This window comes from Hipposideros armiger, unplaced genomic scaffold (assembly GCF_001890085.2).
Source record: "Hipposideros armiger isolate ML-2016 unplaced genomic scaffold, ASM189008v1 scaffold_84, whole genome shotgun sequence".
Taxonomy (NCBI): Eukaryota; Metazoa; Chordata; class Mammalia; order Chiroptera; family Hipposideridae; genus Hipposideros; species Hipposideros armiger.
Genome location: NW_017731434.1, coordinates 3,622,556 through 3,641,051, shown reverse-complemented (window position 1 = coordinate 3,641,051; position 18,496 = coordinate 3,622,556). Strand labels below are relative to the sequence as shown.

Genomic DNA, 18,496 nt, shown 5'->3' with positions numbered 1-18,496 from the left:
ATGATAATACCAACATGGGCCAGTGAAGCGACGTCCTCCACAACTAGACTGAAGAACAAAAGGACAGCAACTTGTCTGTTCCCCTTCCCCAATCCCCCAATACTGTTCCCCTCCCCCAGTTCTCCAATAAAATATTTAAAAAAAAAAAACAACCAAACAAAAAAAACCAACAAAAACTTGTTTTAAAAGATGGATGTTATAGTGAACATTCTTCATAAATAAAGTATCTCAATCATTCAGCAAATATTTACTGAGCGCTTACTTTGTGCTATACACTAGACAACATCTTTGCTCTCATTCGACTCATTCTATTGGGGAAGATAACGAATGAACAAGTTAATAAAGAAATGATATAATTTCAGGTAGCTTGAAGTGTTTTAAAGATAATTTTTAAATGTTGTTACAAGAGAGATTGATGGAGAGGAGCTACTTTAGCTAGGGTGGCCAGGGAAGGCCTCTCTGTTCAGCTCTACTTTAAAAATTATACTAAAACTTAGTATATAGTTACTTTGGCTAAAAAAAAAAAAAAATAGGAGCAAGTTTGGGTATTATACTTTTTAAAAGGTTAACGTTTTCCTAGAGACCTCTTTGATTCTGTTATCAAGAAGGTATTCAGCTGTCCCATTTATTGCCTTTCCCTGTGTATCAATTGTACCTATGCCTTCAAGTCTATAGCTAACAATCAAATTAGTTGGATACAAAGACAGTAAACACTTAATCAATTAATGGCCAACTAAGTGTTAACTATTATAGAAGTTAAGGGACCATCAAGGCATACAGGAAAGAGTATAAAACTTGGAATAAGAGGATTTGGCTCCAGTATTTTTAGCTTTGCTACTTAGTATCTATAGTTCTGGAAAAATCACATATCTGTTTCAGCCTCAATTCCCATATTCTATAAAATGGGTAACATTATCTACCTAGTTAGATTGACATAACAATGTGAAAGTATGTGAAAGTGTTACAAAAGTAAAATATTATGTAACATTATTACATACTCATCTTGGGCTGGAGTGATGGGGATGGGAAAGGTTTCAGAAAATGTGAGCAGGGTCTTGAAAGGTTGATAGAATTTAGAACGAGAGCAAGGGGGCGGTCTGCAATTTGAACCAAGAACACAAAGTCCAGAGGTATTAAAAGAATAAAATATATTTGATACAGAAAAGAAGCTGATCAGATTAAAGCATTGGACTTAGGAAGGCTCTCCTTAGGAGGCTGACAGAAAAAAAAGCTATGGTCAGATTCTTGAAAGTTTTAAATGTCAGTTTTTTACTTAATGACTGCGCTTTCATGTTCTTCAAAAAGGTTAATTCATTAGGTCTTTCGAACCAACTTTATTTTTTAGCTGAGCCATCCTGCCACCTGTTGACAGCTCAGCGGCAACTCAGCTCAGGCCGGGAATCGAACCGCTGTTGCTCGGAGCTCACACTCTTGAGTGAACTCTTAACCAACTGAGCCACTCGGCCAGACCTGGACAAATTTTATTTTAAAAGTTTGCTTCATTTCTTAAGTGTCAATTTATTTTGAAGATAGTGAAATTACTTTTTTGGTTCTCTTAGTAAGGTAAAGAGTTCTTAAGCTTCCAAGAGCACCAGTAAAAGACATCAAACTAACCTAAAAAGGTTGATAGGGGGCTGGCCGAGTGGCACGTTGCTTAAGAGTTGGCTTGGGACACCAGCTCTGAGCAGCAGGACCCCAGTTCAGATCCCACATTAGCGACAGTGATGCTGCGCCCTCTACAGCTAAGATGATGAACAACAGCTCGACATGGAGCTGGGCTGCCATGAATCGCCGGCAACTGAGTAGGCTGCTGTGGGCTCCCATAAGCGGCCGGCAGCCAGCATGAGCTGCCAAGAGCCGCCATGAGCGGCTGGCTGTCCAGTGGCCGGCGACCAATCTGCCTCACCTGGGAAGAGCGCAATGATAATACCAACATGGGCCAGTGAAGCAACGTCCTCCACAACTAGACTGAAAAACAAAAGGACAGCAACTTCTGTTCCACTTCTCCGATTCCCCAGCGCTATTTCCCTCCCCCAACTCCCCAATAAAATCTTATAAATAAATAAAAGTTGATAGGAAAAAGAGCTTTACCTGTTACAATTCTCCTTGGACTATTACTTATACCATCAAAATTTCCTAGTACTTTTTTATCATTATAGTTATATTGGTAATTCCCCAAATTTTCAAGTTTTGGTACTATATCATTGCTCGATTTTATACTTTTCCTGCACAAAGCACTATAATAAAATATATACATTTAATTTTATTGATTTAATAGTCTTTACCAAAAAAAGATTTAAAATGACATTCAAACAAATGTAAAAGTTACATGCCTTTTAAAAGAAGATAAAATTGCTTTAAAAAGTTTATAAAAATTACTCAAGTTATCTGGAAACACCGAGAGATCAGAAATATTTTATACTTTAAAAAAAATCATTTCCTTTTTTGGGAATGTAGAACTGGTTTATTCTGTGGTGATATTAAAATGTATCCTAATAGCACTGTAACAACTTCCTCTTCTTTCTTACTCCCTTTTACAAGAAGTCACTGAAAAGGTAACTAGAGGACTAGTGAACATTGTACTAATCTCATACTTTCCTCGAGTTTTGGAATCAATTAAAATAGTGTTCTCCAAAGTACTTTGCGATACTGAATAAGAGAGCCAAAAGAAACTACAGAATTTCTACATCATTTTAAATGACGTAAATTGATATTTGATTAAACACTTTAGGTTGAAAGATCATATAATGTAGAGCAGCACTGTCCAACAGAAATATAAAGTGAGCTACAAATGCAAGCCACACATGTAATTTAAACATTTCTAGAATCCACATTTTAATAAAAGCAAAAAGAAACGTGAAATTTAATTTTAATTTTATTTAATGCAATAAATCCAAGATATTATCATTGCAACATGTAATCAATATAAAAATTATTAGCAAGATATTTCACATTCCTGTTTTTATATTAAGTCTTCAGAATCCAGCATGAATTTTACACTTAGCACAGTTATGTCAGTTCAGATAGCCACATTTCAGGTACTTACCAGCTTCATATGGCTAGTGGCTACGGTATTAGACAGTATAGGTCTAGAGGTTTCTTCTTATCACCAGAACTACCATCCAGTTTTTCAGAAACCTCAAACTAGATACCGTATTTCCCCATACATAAGACACACCTTAATTTGGGGCCCAAAATTTGAAAAAAAAATGTATTACATAAAGTTATTGAATTCAAGTTTTATTCATCATAAAATTCACACAACTCCTCATCACTGTCAAAAAATCTACAACCACTGTATAAGATGCACCCAGTTTTTAGACCCCAAATTTTTCAAAAAAGGGTGCGCCTTATACATGGGGACATACGGTATATAACACATAAACATCCCTCACATGTACATTTTAGGGAAACAAACTCTTTTTTTTTAAAAGATTTTATTGGGGAATTGGGGGAGAGAAACAGCGTTTGGGAATTGGGGAAGGGGAACAGACAAGTTGCTGTCCTTTTGTTCTTTAGTCTAGTTGTGGAGGACGTTGCTTCACTGGCCCGCATTGGTATTATCATTGCGCTCTTCCCAAGTGAAGCAGCTCAGTCGCCGGCCTCTGGACGGCTGCTCACGGTGGCTGCCAGCCATTCACGGTAGCTCATGGCAGCCCACTGCAGCCTCACTGCAGCCTACACCGGCACTGACGACTCACAGCAGCCCAGCTCCAGGTCGAGCTGTTGTTCACCATCTTAGCTGTAGAGGGCACAGCGTCCCTGGTCCTAATGTGGGATCCAAACCGGGGCCTTGCTGCTCGAAGCTGGCGTCCCAAGTCAACTCTTAACCAATGCACCACTCGGCCAGCCGGGAAACAAACTCTTAATAGATTGAACCCTAAAGAAAAGTTCATTTTTACTTATAAAATAATATTCCAGTGCTCACTTCAGCAGCATATATACTACTGGGTTGTCGGAAAAGTCATGATGCATTTTTGCAATGAAAAACCGAAAAAATACGTCATGACTTTTCCCAACAACCTAATGTAATTGGAGTAATACAGAGAAGAGTAGCATGGTCCCTCTGCAAGGATGATATGCAAATTCATGAAGCATTCCATATTTTTTAAAAAGATAAATTAAACATGTGGTGATGAATGTGTTAATTAATTGGAGGAGGGAATCCTTTCATAATGTATACATATATCAAATTATCACAATGTACTCTTTAAATATCTTACAATTTTAATTGTCAATTACATTTCAATAAAGTTGAAAATAAAGTAAAATAGTATTCAATTTTTAATCTACAGAAAAAAGATACTTGGGAGGAGTTTTTGAAATACCATTTAGAATAAAGTAATTGGAATGGCTCTATGTGTACATGCTTATTCTGTATATACTTTAACAATGAAAGTAAAGGGAACACTAGGAAATGAGGAATTTATGTGATTTTTACTTTATTCTTTTCTAAAGTTTCTCCTCTCACAAGTGGTCAGCGAGGGGATCAGAAACTTAACTTTCCAAGTTAAGCTTTCCAATTGGCTGGCCAGAAAGAGGTGAGTGGTCTGTGGCCAAAGTGAAACCAACAGCGCCTCGAAGTAAGACAAGTAGTACATGGAAAACAAAATGTCTGTAGCACAGACGTGAGGTAGGAAAGGAGAGGATAGGCTGCTGTTTCACAGAACTGTTTGGCTCTTAGCCAAGCAATAAACTGATTATCTAGCAAATCTAAAAAATAAGGCATGAAACTTGCCCTTAAGTTTATAATATATAAAATAATACCTATTGTCCATTGCTGCTTTCTCCATACAGTGGCAGAGTTGAGGAGTAGCAGCAGAGACTGTATGGCCCAAAAACCTAAAGATTTACTGTCTGATCCTTAGCAGAAAATGTTTGCCAACCCTTGCTTTATACAAATTATTCTTGACTGGAGTTAAGAGGGCAGTCTAAAAAAAACCACGAAACAATATAATTTTATTCTATCTAGCAAACTTTTAAGTTTTTATAGTTTTTACTATAAAGACTCAGTTTTCACTACAAAACATTGGCCTGGCTGATGGTAAAATAAAACTTGTAGACAAATTCTCAACCTGGGTATGTCTGCTAAGAATATTTAAGGTAGTGAATGAAGTAAGATGTCTGTTTATCAAAATGGGGGCACATATTTTAAAAGGTTGAAATTACTTTAACAATAATACCTCTAGATGGTCCAGCTTGACTCAACACTCCTGGCCATAAATGACTGGCTGTTTCCCCAAAACAAATTTACCCTGAAGGTACTCAATTCTCATTATTTGCAAGTTATGTTTTTATAAAGTTGCTGTGGACGCTGAATTAGCGAATACAGTACTGAATCATTCCCATTAAGGGAAATGTAAAGTTAAGTCAACTCATCAATACAGAACCCTGTTTCAAAACACCTTATTTAATATAACATTGAACTCAAGACCAACAGAACTGTAACTCATGCCTGAATTACGCTTATCCAACACATGTATTCTCTCCATATGGCACTTTCCAGCCTTCCTGTGCTTAGGAACACAATTTAGACAGCACTTCAGTACTACACTGAAACATTTCTTTAAAAAGTGAAATCACCAACAAAAAGCACAAATATGCAAAAATGTACCAAACAGTCTGCAAAGACTTTATTACAATATGAGAGCTGAAATAAGAAGGCTAAGGACTGCCTTGGACCTCAGCTCAAATATTTCTTGCTGCTCTACCCATGTACATATCTGCAAACAACCTGCAAAACATCCCAAGTACTTGATTTCAGGGTTACAAACAGATTTTAGTGGGTGGGCAAATTTGAAAGTACACAACTGATGAATAATGAAGGATCAACTGTATAATGTACTACTACTGATAACCTGAATCAGTTTTTAAAATTATGTTTGAGCAACAGCAACATTAATAAGTACACAGGCACCCAAAGTATTGTCAATAAAGTGTTATTTCTTTGGTATGTACAAAGTCAATGGTGTGTGTGTGTGTGTGTGTGTGTGTGTGTGTGTGTGTGTGTGTGTNGTGTGTGTGTGTGTGTGTGTGTGTGTGTGTGTGTGTGTGTGTGTGTTTGTGTGTGTATTCCCTTTTTCTTTCCCACTCCACATTTAGTTTACTACTGCTTTAAGGCTCAGCCTCTAGTTGGGCAAATCTGACCCCCAGCTTGGGTTAGTTTCCCCTGACCCTGAGTTCCCACATTTTCTCCACTATCTCAACTATCACTTATCACAACTACATAACCACTGGTTTGCTTAGGCCTTACCCACTGGGTTATAACCTCCCTGAGAGATCCTGTTCCCTACCCACCCAAACTTTTTTCTGGTACAAGGACTTATTTATAATACATTGCTGTTCAATTAATTTTTAATGAGTGACTAACTCAATGAAATGAGTAATTATGAGGAACTAAAGATGACTGATATAAAAAGACAAATGGGTGATAAAGAGGTAGAATACAAACAATTTGCCAACAAAACTGTATGAGGGGATTTGGGAAAAAAACTTTGTCTTGGTTTCTAGATTGAACCAAGTTGTGCACAGTTGGGCTACTAATGAAAGTATAGAATATAGGGAGAGTACATTTGAAGGGAAAGACAAGTTTCACTTACAACATGCCTTTAACCCTATTAATCACCTACCCCTTCATCTATGCTACTTCTACACTTGGTAAAATTTGTTGTTTGAATTGTATTCCTAATTACTAAGAACTTGTATCTCTAACTCCTACTATAATGTAAAATCATATAGGGCAAGGTTTATTTAACTTTTGACTCCCAAAAACCTAATACAACAATATTCAACTGAAATGAATGTGGGTGAAAGTGTCTAAGAAAGAGTTAGATATTCTGAACTGGGACTTAGGAAAAAAGTTTAGCTGGAGACAAAGATTTAGAAAAGACTGTAACACAGGTGGTATTTTAAAGCGTTCAAGAGGGATAATTTTTGAAAGAATCAAAGACAGAACTTCGGGATGACCAGCATTTAAGGGGCACATCAATAAAGACAAGACAATGAGAAAGACTTAGAAGGAACAATTAGAGACCTACCAGGTGATAATGGTATGGCTGACACCACTGATAATGAACCAACCATTCCTATCTTCTTTCTGGCTAACAGAGATCCAATGTATTCCAGAATAGAGTAATGAACTCAAGGAAGGTAAGAGCTTCCCTCAGTCCCTGGGGAATGTCTCATGGTTAATTTCAGTCAATCATAGATAGTAGTTACATGCCTTTTGCTAGTGATTGGTGTAAGCGTGGCCACTGAATTGTAAGGGAAATGCTCTGGGCAACTTTGAGGAGACTTGTCTTCTCTAAAGAGATACCTACTCAGGAGAAACCCTGGCACTGCCTTTCGGATGAGGAAAACATGATGCTTGCTATCTTACAACCTTGGAGGTAAATATCTATGAAAGAGAGAATGGTCAAGTACAAAGAGAACAAGAGCCTGGATCCTTGATAGTGTCTTGCATCTTCGAATAAATCTTGGAACCACCTACCATTGGACTTCTTGTTAAAAAAATCTGTTACTCTGAGCTGAAAGCATCCTGATACCACTGGTATCCCAAAACCAAAGGACAGTGCTTTGTGAAGGACACAGGAAAGTCAAGAATGATAGAAAGGACATCCACTCCTAAGGAGCAGAGAATAAAAACAGGGCATTTGATAAGAGTGGTGAAGGAAACGGTGCAGAAACAAGTAAAGGATTACTAAATCTTACTGAGGACCCAGCCAAAACCAGAAACCATGATGAATGGACACTCATTTCTTCCTTTTATTAAGGACCTCCCATATGCCAAGGCACCTTTCATACCGGGGATACAGTATGAACAAAAACCCCTGCCTCGTGTATTTTACATTCTAATGGGGAAGACATCATCGTAAATTAAAAAATTTTTAAACATTAAAAAAATTCCATATGGAGTGGTAGATAGTGGTAGGAGCTAAGAAAAATAAAGGGCAAGAGATTTAAAATTTTAAATAGGGTGGCCAGAAATGTGTTCAAAGGGTTGAGAAATGACATTTGCTCTATGACCTGAAAAAAGAAAGGGAAAAGAAGCTATGTATATACATGGGGCAGAACATACCAGGTAGAGGGAAATATCAAGTACAAAAGCCTGGAGGTGATAAAATGCTAGGCACCTTTGATTGCTTCTGTGTCACGATGATGGGTTGGGTGTAGTGAAGAGGTTGGGAGATGGTCAGAGAAATAATAGGTGGCTAAATGCTGTGGAGCCTTGTAGACCACAAAGACTGACTGTATGAGGGAAGATGAGAAGCCATTGGAGTATTATGCAGAATGACAGGATTACTTTGGCTCCTGTGTTACGAATAGAGTGGGGGAAAATGGTGGGCAACAGTGGGAGACCAATAAGAATATATTGCAGTAATCCAGGTGTTTTGGAGTATGATATGGCAGTGGAGGTGCTATTTTATTCTAAAGGTAGAGTCATTAGGATTTCCTAATGAATCAGATGTGGTATATGAGAGAAATCAATAATGATTCCAAGGTTTTTAAGCTTCAGCAAACTGAAACAAAATTGCTATTTACTAAAATAGGAAAATAGAAAAGCTGGAGGGGGAAAGTTTAGTACTGGACACATTAAGTTTAAGATGCCTTTTAAACTTACAAAAGGTAATGTCTAATAGGAAATTGGATATGAGTCTTATGAGTATTCCTAGAAGCAGTCCAGAGGGAAGATAAAAAATTGGGAGTAGAGGTGATCTTTAAAATCACGAGACTAATTCAATAGAGTGAACGTAGATTTAAAAACAAAAAAACGGTCCAAGGACAGAATCTAAGCGTCACAAATGTAGTAGTAATAGTATTACTAGGAAGGTGGGACTTCTGCCTTAGCTCCAGGTAGATGAATCTTAATTATTCAAAATCAAGTATGATACTTGCTAGAGTAAGCCTGTGTGATTCAGCTCTGAGTCCAACTGGTATCCAGGGCAAGGGGATAGTAGAAAGGTTTCCTTGCTTTTAAAGAGAAGAAACTTTCTTCTTCCACTTTACAATCACGACTGCATAACACCGGGAACTGTGGCAACCATTATGCAATCATTAGGGGCACGAAGCCACATACTAAGGATGGCAGAGGGCAAAGATGAAAACACCACCATACCGCATATATTGTTGAATTGCTAAGTCAACCAGCCCTAGAGCCACTCTGTATCTGGATTTTTTGGTTATTATTTAATAAGGGTTTTCATTACCTGTAGGCAATAGTATCTGATTACAATCATCTCATTTAATTTTCATAACAATGCTTAGGGTACCAAAGAATAAACTGAGACTCTAAAAAGGTTACTAAATAACTTGCACTTAGGTAGGAGACGGTGAATTCAAGCTCATGTGACTTCAAGGTCTATCTGAAGTGATTAAGAGTAGTGAAAGACAAAGGAAAATGGGAGTTGAGAATTCTTGAAGTGACTGGCAAAAGCAAGCCCAAAAAGTAGAGACTGAATAAAGAGGGAAGTGTCAAAAGGCTAGAAGAACAGATGGAGTATATTAGTAAACAAGCTAAAGTGATAATAAGTCTTTCTTGAGAGAATAATACTGGAGTTGAAGATTTTATTGTTTCAAGTAGTCTGGATGAGGCTGTAGCCAAGAGTAGGGAGGGGACTGCATTTTGAGTGGTCAAGGATTGATTTAGTTAATATTTACTAACACTCTGTGGCACATTACTTTATGCACTTGGTGACTATGGTGACTTTATATACTATGGTGACTAAAACAGACAAGATGCCCTATGGAGCTCATACTCTGATACTCCAGTGTGAAGAACAGGCAATAAACAGGTAACAACCAGAAGTTTGGTATGTATAGCAAAGTCAGAGGACTCAGGGGTATCTGATTTGAGATGAAGTTCTCTGGTGGTGGCCTGGCTAGCAAGTGAGGCCTTTACTCAAGGTTACAAACAGAACACAAGAACTGAATGACAATGATTAGCAATTGTGCAATTATTTCAAATAATTTTACATACTCACACTAAGAAATAAATGTTTAATGAATGGATTATCTAATTAAGCTCCCATTCCAATTCTTCAAATCATTGCTTAATAAACTACAGATTATGCTTTTGTAGGCTGACGCAAATAACTTTCTGAAAACAAATATGGAGTCTTTGCAAAGTGATTCATGGTTTCATTCAACATCTGGAATAAGCTCCATGAAGGTGAAAATACTGTCTATTTTGTTCACTACTGTACATCCAGCACCCAAAACAATGCCCAGCATTTTTGCTGAATTGAATGAATAGATTAATAAATACGTACTGGGTGCCACGTAATACGACAGTCACTTCCCTTAAGGAGTTTACCATTTAAAGACTCTAAAATCTCGATCTTCACTTTTATCAAAGTATATAGTTAAGGAGTAAGGTTGTTAATCTAAAAGTAATATATGTCATGAATAAAAGAAATTTACTTTAGGCTTCATGTGCATTTAAATTAAAACAAAAAAAACTACCATTCTATCTTGGAAAATTAGTATTTGTATCATTAGGTACTAAAATTAGATAACCTATTATAAACTGATTATGAGAGCTCCCAGGAAAATAGTAATTTCAGATGCCTCTTCTTAAAAGTCTTAATTCTTTCTTTTCCTTCTCAAGTCCTTTCAAACACATTTTTAAAAAGTGAAATGAACTTAATTTTGCAAATATTTATTAAATTCTTCTTGCATAAAATGGCGGTTTTCAAACTTTGATGAGCCTAAGAATCAACTGTGATGTTTATTATATCAGTTAATATGAACCAACATAAAAAGAACAGAATCAGAAGGCAAATTCCACAGAGATCACTGCTATAAATAGAGACATGGAAATGTCAGGACAGAGAAGAAAAGTTCCACTAAAAAACAACAACAAAACTGTATGCCAAGTGAGTTTTACATCTCATACCCATCCATCTTCACTTAAGGATTTCATTGGCAAAGATCCTCCGTCTCTAATAAGCTATTTGAAAAAGTCAATGTGAATAAAGGTAATGTCCTGATTACAAAAATCAAAATGTTTTTCATTCTGCAGATTCTTCTTCCCCTCATACCTAAGCAGCAGAAAACCTCCATCTGAAACTTAACCCAATCACTGCTGCTTCATAGAGAAGTTATTTCATGAAATAAAGAGCTTTGGCAGGCTGGGCAAGCGGCTCAGTTAGTTAAGAGTTGGCTTAACAGCACGAGCTCTGAGAAACAGGGCTGCTAGTTCAATTCCCACATGGGCCAGTGACACTGCGCCTGAGCTGAGCTGTCACTGAGCCGCCAAGATGGCTCAGCTGGTGTAACAAGACTGCCTGTTTGATGGTGAGCTACGCCCACTGCAACTAAGACTGAACTCGGCACCTTGAGTTGAGATACCCCCCGGATGGCTCAGTGGATAGGGCATGCGCTCTTAACAAGGCTGCCGGGTTCAACTTGCGCATGGAATGGAGGCTATGCCCACCCGCAACTAAGACCGAACTCGGCACCTTGAGCTGAGCTGCTGCCCGGATGGCTCAGTGGATAGAACACACACGCTTAAAAAAGCTGCTGGTTCGACTCCCGCATGGGATGGTGGCCACGCCCACCTGCAACTAAGATTGAACAGAGCACCTTGAGCTTAGAGGCCACGAGCTGCCTACAGGAAGCCAGATGGCAACTGGCGCCCTCCACAACGAAGAATGAAGAAAAACTTGGTTGGTCCCCTTTCCCAATTCCCCAACACTGTTCCCCTCCCCGAATTCCCCAATAAAATCTTAAAAAAAAAAAAAGAAGAGCTTTGGCTTAGGAGTCTAGTCTTGACTCTGCAATTAATCTTGTCACTTTTACATGGCACTCAAGCAATTTGGGTCACAATTTCCTGCACCATAAAATGAAGGAAATGGACTAAATCAGGGGCCATAAAATGAAGGAAATGGACTAAATCAGGGGTCTGCAAACTTTTGAGACGGAAGAGCTGCCAGGGGTCAGCAAACTGCGGCTCGCGAGCATGTGGCTCTGAAGAAAAATTGAAAATGAAAATAAAACTATCATAGTTTCATTTATAAAACTTTTAAAGGATATTATTCACATAATGGTGATTATGTAAAAATATATTTATGGCTCTCAAATAATTTTTAAATTATAAGGGGCAGGATCGGCTCTTCCAGGGGTTGGCAAACTTTTGAGACAAAACGTACCCAAAGAGCCACATGTAGCTTGCAAGCCACAATTTGCTGACCCCTGGACTAGATGATTTCAAGGTCTTTCTAAGTCTGATATTCTAAGAAAAGTTTCAGTAAAGCTACTCTTCAGTGCCATCTATCCTCAAAGGCCCTTGATGTTTATAACCACATATTCAATAACTTGTTGAGCTCAGCTTTGCAGGAAAGTATAACAAAGAATTAAACCTGATATTTATTAAGCTTTTACCAACATAAAAGCACTAAGCCATACTGGGCAAACAAAGAGTAAGATCCATCCAGTGTGTGACCAGCCCTCTCGTATACAGAGGGGAATGTGAAGAGGACAAATCTTTACAGTCAGAACATTTACTACGGACTAGCTAGGGAAACAATTTAATTTACCTTAATTGATTAAATTCTTTTTGCATAAAAGGGCAGTTTTCAAACTTTAATGAGCATTAAGAATCAACTGTGATGCTTATTAAAAAAAAAGTAGTTGTTCCAAAACATGATTCACCAGATGGGGACAGGTATCCATTTTTAAAAAGCACCCAAGATGATGCTGGTGGCTCTTGTTTAAGATATACTTCCCTAGGACCGGCCGAGTGGCGCGTTGGTTAAGAACTGGCTTGGAACGCCAGAGGGCCCCGGTTCGAATCCCACATATGAGGGCCAGTGACACTGCCCTCCACAGCCAAGATGCTGAACAACAGCTCAACTTGGAGCTGGGCTGCCATGAGTCGCCAGGATGGCGTAGGCTGCAGCCCCTGCTGCAGTGGGTTGCCATGGGCTACCGTGTGTAGCCAGCAGCCAGCGTGAGCGGCCAGCAGCCACTTACTCGTCCAGAAGCCAGCGACTGATCTGCCTCACCTGGGAAGAGTGCAATGATGGTGCCAACTTGGGCCAGTGAAGCAACGTCCTCCACAACTAGACTGAAGAACAGAACGACAGCAACTTGTCTGTTCCCCTTCCCCCAATTCCCCAAGCCCTGTTTCCATCCCCCAATTAAAAAACAAACAAAAAAACTTCCCTAGCCTAGATCAAAAAGTTCATTGGGTTAAAAAACAGAAAGTGTTTCTAGATCTTGAGTTCTCAAGACTATATTCCTCTAACTAGAGAACTGCAAGGCATTAAAATAAGCAAAAGTCTGCACGTATACTCCAGTTGTATTTCAGTGGTTCTCAAGTGTGGATCAATTTAGTTAAGTTTTTATAGATACGGATATTGACCTATTAAATCAGTCTCTGAGAGTGAGGATTGGGGCTCACTCAGCCTTCACATTTTAAAAAAGCTCTCTATAACGATGCAGACAACCACTGACTTTAGAGATCACTAGACTTGGTTAGTCAGGTTAAGTTTCATGAAAAAAGATGATTTTTAATCTGGACCTTTAGTTGGCTAAAAAAATTCATGGAGGGCCAGCTGAATGGCTTTTTGGTTGGGAGTTGGCTTGGGAGTGCCAGCTCTGAGAAGCAGGGTTGCTGGTTTGGATTTCACATGAGGGCCAGTGACGCTGCGCCCTCTGCAGCTGGGATGGTGAGCAACAGCTCAACCTGGGACTGGGATGCTGTGAGTCGCTGGTGACGGTGTAGGCTGCAGTCCCTGCTGCAGTGGGCTACTGTTGAGTGGCTGGCAGTTTCATTTTATATTCTGAAGCATTACATTATCAGCTTTACTATAAGTTATTGGAATGTGTACTGTAGAATTAGCTAGAATCACTAAGAACTGGGTGGTAGAGGCCAGTTTTTTGAGACAGATGGCTTTCGGAAATCCCAAATTTTCAACATAGCATTATCCCTACAGTGATGGGAAATTGGGAGTGTTATGGCTTACCAGCAAGGGAAGGCACCTCTAAACTTTGCTCACTAAATATTGATATTTAATTTCTCATATAGTCTATGATGCTGCATTCTATCTCCTATGATCCTTGTCAAATGACAGATCCTACTTACAGACCGGATGCCAACAGATGTGTGCAACTAGCCAAATACTCTATACACATTCAAAGAGGCCCTTTGTATGATACAGTAATGAGAGATGTCCACTGTTTTATTAGATTTGAAGATCCCTGTGAAGGTGGGAATGGCATGTAAGGAAACCCCTCCCTTCCATCTTCACTGAAGAGGTCCTAAAGGGCTGAGGAAATTTATCTTATCTTCACAAAGAACTTTTATCTCAAGCATTGTTCTAAAAGATTCAATTGTAAAAAATGTTATTCAGAATTCTCAGGTTAGTCTAATCTGAAAACTCTTAATATGCTTCTTCACAAATGGGCTATTTTGTAGAGGAATCCAATATGCAGAAATAGTAGCAACACTATCATAGGCGTTGTGGAGTAATACAGGGGAAACTGAAAATTAATTAATCCTATCCTTGCTTTGAAGAGGCTTACAATCCAGGTAGTGATGTGGACTACAAACACATAAACCTCCTGAATAATGTATTTGAAAAATAACATTAATCATCACCAAATACATATGTACACAGCTATGTACAAATATATACGACATATGTATATACACACACACCATAAAGCACTATATACTTTAGATTACTAATCCATCCAATGCAATTAACAATAAAGAAACACGGCTTTTATCATGTTATATAACACATGGTTTTTAAATTTTGTAAGTAATCTATTTTTATTACCTTACATGAAAAGCTGCTTTTCATGAAGAATTTTGGCTTAAGTCTTGATAAAAACTAATGCAAATAATTAAAAATCCAAGAAATACTAAGTTGTGACCCATACCCTAGAAATTAGAAAGAGATACACTCATTACTTCACTTTTTATAAATGCTTTCAAGTGCCTGGATTCAAATCACAGCTCAAACACTTACTAATATGTGACTCTGGGCAAGATAGTTAACTTATCAATAACTCAGCAAAATCGAGATTTTAATAGCACCTCTCTCATAAAGCCATTTTGAGAATGAACTAAATACATGTCAAGCACTTAGTGTCCAGTATATTGCGCTAGCTATTATTAGCTATTGCTGTGCTTTAGTGTGTGCTATGCAGTAAAGGCACAGAAGATGTAGCCCTTACTGTAATGGACCTTACAGTCTGGTGGGAATTCCAAATAAACAATAAATGATATTATGGTATTATTGTCATGATATGGTACATGAGAACAAGTAGGAATTTCTAAATTTGTGAATTTTGGACAGGCTTTCTGGAAAATGGAAGTTACCAGGCAACAGTAAAATGGAAGAGGTGAGAAATGTTCCTGGCAAAGAGAAAAATATGTGCAAAGGCCCAAGGGCTGTATAGGTGGGAATGACAAGGAGGGTAAAAGGCTGGATTTAGGGCAAATCAATGGTCATGAGCAATATCCTAGTATTCATCAATTCTCCAACATCCCTTCGATCAGGACATAACATCAAATTTGGCATCCAAATTACATTAGAAATTTCTAATAATTGAGGGTGAGATGATACTCTGGTAACTTCTGAAAGGGAAAACAGAAATCACTGTGTAAAAACATAACACTTCTTATCCTGTAATGTTGGCTACTTTTCAGAAACAGATTAAATTACCTCCTCTTTTTGTTATGCTGGTAAAAGGAAGAAGTTGTGTGATTTACCAAAGGACACATGGGTGAGACTTGAATCTACATCCCCTGGGACCAAGTCCAGAGTCCTTTAAACTATATGGGTCTGCCTTCAGTTTCAGACACTGGTCAAACTGTTGTTCTCCACAATATTCCAAAGTTACAATTTGTGTTAGCAACTTTGTCCTTTAAAATACAAATATTTCCCGCTTCCATTCATGCCTTAGTCTGAAAGAGAATCCTAGAAACTCAATCAGAAGTGATATAAAAGTCATTAAGACCAATGATCAACCTAATGATCAAATATCCTAACAACATCCTGGACCATTTACTTTAATTTGAAGGGGCCACTTTCCTCCCCATATCTAACCTGAATCTGTTGACTGTGCACTGAGAAAACACAGGCCTGATTTAGATGACAAAGTACAACATGAAGGTATCAGATCCCTCTGGCTAAGAGTTGTTAGGAGGTAGGTGAGACAGTAAGCCTGTACAATTTTGCCACTCTAAAATGCCTATTCAAAAAGCCATATTGAACAATTTTTCTTTAATAGCTATAAAGAAGAATCTATGAATATTTCACAGATTTAACAGATCCAATAGTAAAAAGTTGTGTCAAAAGAATCACTCAGTCATTTGGTAACCAATAAATCAGAAGGCAAAATGAAAGAACCTTGCCAGTGTATTTAATAGCCCAACTTTTATCTTTACTAATCTTTTTATAGTTACTTAGTAAATCTAAATGCTCCTTGCTAGACTTCTATAAGCTCAAAAACACTAAGCTTTGCTTGAGGATGAAATATGGAACATCAATTTCTGTCGTAAGAGTGTGACTATAAAATATAATTCGCTGAGTATTTCGCCAACTCCCAAAGCACAATATACCAATTTTAGATTAGCTATGATACATCCACTTTTAAGAGGATTTACACTGCAAAGGGGAATAAACTTAGTCAAGAAAAGTCTTATTTCACCAGTTATAATGAAAAGATCTAGAATAACCAGTAAAGTAGAAATGGCTTTGAAATTGAGTGGACTCAGGACAAACTCACATATAGCCTAATTAGAAGTCACTGCTTACAGTTCTTCCACAGTTCATTTCTGTTGCAGGATCCTGGGTTTTACCAAAACTAAGATTTGAACATAGCTGTTTAATCCAAAAAATTTACAGGAGCAGAGTACCATGGATTATCCTTTCCTGATTATGCTATACCAGAAGCCAAGTTATATGTTTGATAATACCAATTTGCACTTGCATAGCACTTCAGTTTCTGAAATGCTCAGAGCTATCTCATCCGAGGATAGATAGCAAGGCAAATCATGATCATTACGTAGACGAGATATCTGAGACACAGAGACTAAGTCACTTGCCCAATGTCACAAAACCAACTAAAATGTAGAGGCAGATTTTTTAAATATTCATTCATTCAACAACTATCTAGAATACAAAGACTTTGTGTTAGTGCCTGGTCAATGGTAGAGAGAGGTAAGATCCTTGCTCTCCAGTTTACATTCTAATGGAAGACAGTAAGTAAACACACAGAACATAAGATAATTTTACATAAATGCTATAAAGAGAACATGGTAATGGGACAGTGGTTGCAGAATGGCATAACCGGAGGTCAAAGATGGTCTAAGGAGGTGACATCTGAACTGAGGCCTGAATGAAGACAAATTACCCACATGAAAGTCTATAAAGGCATCCCACGCAGAAGAAAAAGCAGATATAGAAAGTCCTAGAGGGAGGAAAGATCTTGGACAGCATGGTTGCTAATAGCTGAAGTGGAATGAGGGATAAGTGTAAAAAGGGAGGAGCATACAGAGACAGTGGCCTGGTTACAGGAAGCCCTCAGGCCACTTACTTCAGGAGATAGGATTTAAGCTGGAATTGAAAAGATGTAAGTGAGATGAGATAATCTGATTTATGTTTTCATCATTCAAATTGCCATAAGAAATACCAGTAATGCTATCAGGTAGCACCCTCAAACTTCAAAGGTACTAGCTAGTAAGTCTATTCCTTGGAGAACATTCTTCGAGAGTGGATACATGGTGCTTACCTTTGAGACTTTACATGTATATTATACACTTTTCTGTACAAAATATCATAATTTTTAAAAAGTAAATTATAGAGATGTAAGGGTAGAATCAGAAAAGTCACTAGAATGCTACTGTAACTGTCCAGGAGTGAGGTGAGGGTAACTCGGAAATAGTGATGAAAAGTAATGTAATTTGGAATATACTTCAGAAGTATGGTAAATAGGTCTTCCTGATGGATGGAGGCAGGAATCAAGGCTGACCAGTGGTTCTCGATGTGGGATGATTTTGCCTCCCGGGGGGACAGCTGTAATGTCACTCTGGAGACATTCTTGGTTGTCACAATTAGTGGGGGATGGGGGTGGGAATATGCTACTGGCCTATTTGGGTAGAGGCCAAGGATGCTGCTAAACACACTACAATGCAGAGTAACACTGCAAAATAAACGATTATCTGGCTAAAAAAGTGTTAATACTGCAGAGGTTGAGAAATCCTGATCTAGGCTGATCCCAATTGGTTGCCATTCCAGAATACCTATACTTCCACGCGAATCCCTTTATTACCCTAAGACCGGCAATGGGAAAAGTGCTCTTTTAGACCTAATTAACAAATCACAAATGCCAATGTTGGTAAACCTCATTTGACCTTATTCTTTGCTATCAAAAAGTAAAGAAATTGGAAAAGTCACTGTGATAGTCTCCTAAAGCATCCTAGTAAGTCTGGAACTACTATTAATGCAGTAAATTACGTGCCACTATATATATATATATA

At 38.1% G+C, this 18,496-nt stretch overlaps 1 protein-coding gene across 1 annotated transcript in view; it reads right to left on the bottom strand.

Annotated features, from left to right (window-relative positions):
* DNAJB4 (DnaJ heat shock protein family (Hsp40) member B4) overlaps nt 1–18,496 on the bottom strand; it is a 39,373-nt gene that overhangs the window by 19,979 nt on the left and 898 nt on the right. The window lies entirely within an intron of this gene.